This window comes from Cygnus atratus, chromosome Z (genome assembly GCF_013377495.2).
Source record: "Cygnus atratus isolate AKBS03 ecotype Queensland, Australia chromosome Z, CAtr_DNAZoo_HiC_assembly, whole genome shotgun sequence".
Classification (NCBI taxonomy): domain Eukaryota; kingdom Metazoa; phylum Chordata; class Aves; order Anseriformes; family Anatidae; genus Cygnus; species Cygnus atratus.
The window spans coordinates 7,029,048-7,036,021 of NC_066396.1; the positions used below are offsets into that span (position 1 = coordinate 7,029,048).

Consider the following 6,974-nt stretch of genomic DNA (forward strand, 5'->3'; position numbering starts at 1 on the left):
TTGTTGTTGTTGTTGTTGTTGTTGTTATTATTATTACTATTATTATTGGAAAACCTGCCACCACCACCACCACACACATGCACACAATGGGATAGGAAGGATTTTTATAGGTGGAAAGAAATTGCACAAACATATAAAAAAGAATAACTTGGAGGAAAAATAAGCAAATTTTTCTTTGTGTTTATTTTGCTTTCTAAGAAAACCAAGCTCTATACCTCTCAATCCATTAATAAACGTCCTCAAAATGTTGAAAAAAATGTCCCACATATACTGGCAATTTGTGAGGGAAGAGGGTAAAATCCAGACTATCTTGCTCTCTCTTAAGAGGGTCACAATCTTTGGGACATCAGGTGCACTAAAACCTAAGGAAGAACAATTCAGCTGGTTTTGTTCATCCTCAACAGTTTTTTTTCCTTCCTCTATTACTTTATCTGAGTTTTAACTGTCCAGTCTCCCACAAATGAGGTACACAGAAGGATGCCTGTCTGTGATGGGTCAGAGAGGAGAAAACAGAAAAGTATGTTGTTTATTACATAGTATAATGTTTCCAGCTAGCCAACTGTTGCATCATTTTCCATTCAATGAGCACTTGAGCGTTAGCAGATTGCCTCCAGTTGAGTGCACAAAATACTGTAGGTGTTTTTTGTGGCTCACTGAAGGGAATGTAACTGACACTATCTGGAGCTGAGACAATATTAATACAATGAGACAGAAACAGAGTCAGGCCATGGAAAAAGAGTTTTGCCTGAGTGCTGGTTCCAGATTTCTTCTCTCTTTTTCTTTTGGGAGCTACCAATGTTCCACCTCAAAGGTGACTGCATTAGAGTAATCCTCTGCTCCAGTACATTACAGTCTTTTCTCAAATATATCCACAGAATTTGCAGGGACTTAAGGGGAACTTGACAAAAAAGTGTTTTATTCTTGCTTGGTAAATGTCTTCAGAAGCACCTGGAGTGAAAGACATATGACAGCATGAGGCACTTGACTATCACAGTGCAATAATTAATCTATTTTTATCAAGGATCCTGTAGGAATATCTGTCAAATAAATTGAATTAGTTTAGTGCTATGGAATATATCTGGGCATGGGAACCTGATCAGCTACCATGTTATTTATTTAGACCAGCCAGTGGCATATTTTTAACCAAAGCCAATGTGAAATCATTGAAACAATTCTCAGACATGGATCAAGAGTTAACTTAACCCAGAAATGATTTCATACACTGTACGTTCACATAAAATTACTTTGTTTCAGAGGATAAACAAGTTAAACTAATAATGTTCAGGGTCATTCAGCTGTTTTCAGTGTCCCAGAAAAATCTCAGGTGCTTTTCATTTATTAGGATAGATGTAGCCACTAGTATCACAGTGGAGTTTCACTGTACTCTTCCAATATCAGAAAAGAGCCTGGTCACCTCTGCATTAACATTTTATTTTATTTTTTCCTTGGATGAAACCAGTGAACACAAAAGATCATTTTCTTACCTATTCTGGATGAGGTTCCCACTTAAAAGTCCCTGTGGCAAGTTATTTGAAGTGAATGAGGAGAAGGACAAAAGCACAGATGGTTCACCAGGATATAAAATGGGTATAAAAGTAGCAGAACTAGCTCTGGATTCACAGAAATTCACAGGTGTGCCACAGATTCAGCACCAGGATGCAAGTGAGTAAAATAGCTAAGGGGCTTTCCACAAAGAGATAGCCATCAAGGTCACCTCACCTTGTGGTTTAACTTGGAGGCAGCAAACACTATGCAGCCGTTCACTCGCTCCCCCGTCCCCTCAGTGGGATCTAGAAGAAAACTGAAAAGAAAAGTGCAAGAACTCATGAATTGGGATAAGGACAGTTTAGTAAGAAAAGGAGAAGAAAAAACAAACTGTTGTGGTTTAGCCCGACTGGCAGCTAAACACCACACAGCCGTTCGCTCACCCTCCCCCCTCCCTCTCCGGGATGGGGGAGAGAAACGGGAAAGTGAAGCCTGTGAGTTGAGATAACGACAGTTTATTAAGACAGGAAAATAATAACAACAACAAGAACAAAATAATAATAATAATAATAATAATAGTAATAATGTGTACAAAATAAGTGATGCTCACCACCCGTTGACCGATGCCCAGACTATCCCCGAGCAGCTGCCCCCCCCCACCCCGGCTAGCCATCCCTGTATATTGTTCAGCATGACGTCAGATGGTATGGAATACCCCTTTGGCCAGTTTGGGTCAGCTGTCCTGGGTCTGTCCCCTCCCAGCTCCTGCTGCACCCCCAGCCTGCTCGCTAGCAGGACAGAGCAAGAAGCTGAAAAGTCCTTGGCTTGGTGTAAGCATTGCTCTACAACAATTAAAACATCAGCATATTATCAGCACTCTTCTCATCCTAATCCAAAACATAGCACCCTGCCAGCTACTAGGAGGAAAATTAACTCTGTCCTACCTGAAACCAGGACAGATATCCACCCCTTATTCCATACCATTTATGTCATGCTCAGGTTACACTCTTTCCAATACCTTCTAATTAATCACCATTTTCATCTATGATATATAGCAACCATGGTAGTGATGACATACAGTATTATATGATAATTAACATACTACAATTCAACTCGTGGGCTATTCTCACCCAGTATTAGGTCCCCTTGAGGTACACACCGGACCTCCCCATTCTTTTGCATTACCCACCAAGGGCATCCAGGTCCCTGAGCAAAAGCAATCCCACGAATGGGCTTGCCTTTTCCTGAGGCAGGAGTAGCCCAGACTGTCTTACCCAGCATGTTTCTTACATGCACTACAGGAACTTTATCCCCTTCTACAGTGCGTAACAGGTTTGATTGCGCAGGTCCAGCTCGGTTGACAGATCTTCTAGTATTGACTAACCAGGTGGCCTTTGCCAAATGTGTTTCCCAATTTTTGAATGTCCCAGCACCCATTGCTTTCAGTGCAGTCTTTAACAGCCCATTGTATCGTTCAACTTTCCCAGAGGCTGGTGCATGATAGGGGATGTGATACACCCACTCAATACCATGTTCTGTGGCCCAAGTGTCTATAAGGTTGTTTCGGAAATGAGTCCCATTGTCTGACTCAATTCTTTCTGGGGTGCCATGTCGCCATAGGACTTGCTTTTCAAGGCCCAGGATAGTGTTCCGGGCGGTGGCATGGGGCACAGGATATGTTTCCAGCCATCCGGTTGTTGCTTCCACCATTGTAAGTATGTGGCGCTTGCCGTTGTGGGTTTGAGGGAGTGTGATGTAAACAATCTGCCAGGCCTCTCCATATTTGTATTTCAGCCATCGTCCTCCATACCAGAGAGGCTTTGACCGTTTGGCTTGTTTAATTGCAGCACATGTTTCACAATCATGAATAACCTGTGCTATAGTGTCCATGGTCAGGTCCACCCCTCGGTCACGAGCCCATCTGTATGTTGCATCTCTACCTTGATGGCCTGAGGTGTCATGGGCCCATCGGGCTATAAATAATTCACCTTTATGTTGCCAGTCCAGGTCCACCTGAGCCACTTCAATCTTAGCAGCCTGATCCACCTGCTGGTTGTTTTGATGTTCTTCAGTAGCCCGATTCTTGGGCACATGAGCATCTACGTGGCGTACCTTTACAACCAGGTTCTCTACCCGGGCAGCAATATCTTGCCACAATGCAGCAGCCCAGATGGGTTTGCCCCTGCGCTCCCAGTTGTTCTGCTTCCATTGCTGTAACCACCCGCACAGGGCATTTGCTACCATCCATGAATCAGTATAGAGGTAGAGAACTGGCCACTTTTCTCGTTCAGCAATATCTAAGGCCAGCTGAACAGCTTTCACTTCTGCAAACTGACTCGATTCACCTTCTCCCTCAGCAGCTTCTGCAACTCACGTACCCGTGCCTCTAGGGTCTCAGTAGATTTTCCATCCCATTTTCTCATGTCCTCTCCATGGTCACATAAGTAAAACCACAGGGTGGCACGGGGTGTGTACCCACCATATTGTCTTCTTTGCACGGATGAACGTTTACCCCTAATAGCCGAGACACTGGTTTGTACAGGTGGGGAAGAAAATAAACTCTCTTTAAGTTGGTGGACCTCTTCAGAAAGTTTCTCCAAAGTATTCTCTTTTAGTTGGTGGCCACTGGTTCATTCAGGTGGGGGGGGAAGATAAATTCTCTTTAAGTTGGTGGAACTCATCAGAGGGTTTCTCCACAGCCAAGATGCAAGCCTGTAGGGAAGAGGAGAGACTTTCTTCGTACTGCCAGAGTTGTTTAGCCACTTCATCCACTGTGGGTTCGTCACCATCTTTCCAGGTTATTATTGACAATGAGCTGGCCCATGATGATGGTGCAGTCCGTATAAACTTCCGCCACATGGGTCGAGTACACTGGACTTCATCTGGATCTGTGGATGTTTGTGCGTCGTCTAGGTCCTTATAAATTACTTCCCGTACGGCTAATTCCCTCAGGTACTGAATTCCCTTCTCCACGGTGGTCCACTTGCCTGGTAGACATACAAGTTCTTCCTTGAAGGGATACCTTTCCTTCACAGCTGACAGGAGACGCCTCCAGAGGCTGTGAGATCATGCTCCATCTCCAATTGCTTTGTCAATGCCTGCATCTCTAGCAAGGGATCCCAGCCGCCTGGCTTCCCTGCCCTCTAATTCCACACAATTGGCTCCAGTGTCCCAGCACTGGAGCAGCCAGGTGACAAGCTGTTCACCTATACAGCGACCAAAATCTTTTCGCACATCTCGTAGCTCACGCTGGTATAGGGTTCGGGTAGTTACTGTTGATTTTTTGACATCCTCATCCTCATCTTCATCCTCCTGCACATTTGATGGCCCAGCCCCGTCTTCTCCATACCTAGACCTAGCAGAAGACTGTCTGCGTTCTAAACGACCTGAGTCTCTATACCATTTTTTCACCTTGTCTACAGGGGCAACTTGCTACTAGGAGGAAAAATTAACTCTGTCCTAGCTGAAACCAGGACACAAACAAACAAACAAACAGACAATAAAAAAAAAAAAAAAAAAAAAAAAAAAAACCACGATAAAAAGAATAAAGAAAGCAAGTGATGCTCAATGCAATTTCTTACCACCCACCAACCAATGCCCACTCAGCCTGTCCCTGAGCAATGGCAGCTCCCCTGGTCAACTCCCCCAGTTTTATTTTTCAGCATGATGCAAGGTATGGAATACCCCTTTGGCCAGGCTGGGCCAGCTGTCCTGGTTCTGTCCCCTCCCAGCTCCCGGTGCACCCCAGCCCCCTTTCTGGCAGGGCAGCACAGGAAGCTGAACAGTCCTTGGCTCTGTGTGAGTGATGCTCTGCAACAACTGAAACATCAGTGTGCTATCAGCATTATTCTCATCTTAAATGTGAAACACAATGCCATGCCAGGTACCAGGAAGAAAATGACCTCTATTCCACCCAAAACCTATCCCAGTCAAAACCTTATCAGAGAAAATACTTCATGAGAAATTCAACACATCCTTGTAGGTTGATCTTAAGAGATTTATTTAGTTTTTGAAAAGATGATGTCCAATATTAAGCTGTGGGAGATATGGACTGCTTGCAAGGATGTAAGATTGTCCTTAGTGACTGAAAGCCCTGAATCAAAATGTTTGTGCTAAAAAAAAAAAAAAACAAAAAAAAACAAAAAAAGGATCTGTCAGTCATCAATTAAACAGAGAATGATCCTGCTGAAGAAGGAGTCATAACAGCAAAACATACCTAAATCTTGGTTACAAAGATAAAGAAAAATAAAGTGTGAGCTCTCCATTTAGTAAAGAATACATATACATAATATTTAAGCAGTTTAAAACATGAGATGAAGGCCTGTAAAAGCTTTTAAGAGACGTCTGAAATGAACCAAAAAATAGTCACATCATAAAGTGATGTGGGTAAGAAGCTGACACTTTTGGAAAGTCAGTCTCCATTACCCTGACAAATAAGCCATTGTTGTGATAAAAATAAAAGAGAAGTATAGTATAGCTTTTGTATACTTCTGCATTGAGTAGTCAGAAGAGCTTATCTTATTGAACTATCGAAGTTGTAAAATGTTAAAGATAAAAAATTTTCAGTAATATAAGCAGTTAATTGTCATAGATCATGAGGTCATAACGTTACTTCAAAACACTACAAGTGAGTTCGTTTGAGTAGTAAATACAAACATTCAATGTTCAAGGAATTTGGCCATTTTCAAACCTACTTCTATACGTTTCCTTTATGCCTAGGCTCAACTTGATTCCTGTTGCTTCATGACCTACCACTTTAGGAGCTGTAGTTCTCTGTCCCACCTATCCTCCTTGTTCTGCTTCTCAGGAGACATCCAGCTTCATCATTACAATGAGCTATTCTGATAACTTACTAAAACAAAACAAAACAAAAATTTTTTTTTTTTCTTTTCAGAGATATCATTAAAAGTGAAACAAAGATCAAATAAAACATTCAAAGAATTTTTAGAATTGTTAGACTTTTTGGAATTCAAATTTCCATTTCAGATTGACTTTAAAATTCATTATTACTCTTAATTTAAAAATGTCAAAGTATATATTTTTAAAATCTGAAGTCAGCATGACATATTTTGATTTCACTGATGTATTTCAATTTACCATAAATATTTAATATTTTATTTCACAGGAATGATGAGTTGTGTGTGCACATTTTAGTTTCTTTTGTATTTTTTTCTTTGTTTAATATATTCATAGAAAAATATTGAAGTAATGTTATTTAACATACTTACGTGCTAAGGAAAAAGAAGAAAAAAAAAAGCCAATTATTTTCTGTCTTGGAAATGTCATGTTAAGTAGTCCTGACTGTAACAGAATGTTGAATTTTCAGGCAGAGAGATGTTTTCTCACTTTGCAAGGACATATTACTTAAATACATCTGAAAAATATATATACACTAACTTAGAATTTCTAAATGAACACAGTGAAGTGAGTTTTTTAGGAAGTATTTACATCTCAATGAAATGGGTCATGTTACATTGTCACAAAGTTAA

General features: G+C 41.2%; 1 long non-coding RNA gene across 2 annotated transcripts; it reads right to left on the reverse strand.

Annotated features, from left to right (window-relative positions):
- Positions 1 to 223: 223 nt before the first annotated feature.
- Positions 224 to 6,305, reverse strand: LOC118261605 (uncharacterized). Of its 2 annotated transcripts, none has more exons than XR_004782429.2 (3): positions 6,238 to 6,305; positions 1,720 to 1,801; positions 224 to 948 (listed from the first exon to the last, which is right to left on the reverse strand). It is a non-coding gene; the product is annotated as an uncharacterized LOC118261605 (long non-coding RNA). The 2 variants fall into 2 exon arrangements; XR_007709312.1 differs by having other exon boundaries at positions 1,485 to 1,801.
- Positions 6,306 to 6,974: the final 669 nt, after the last annotated feature.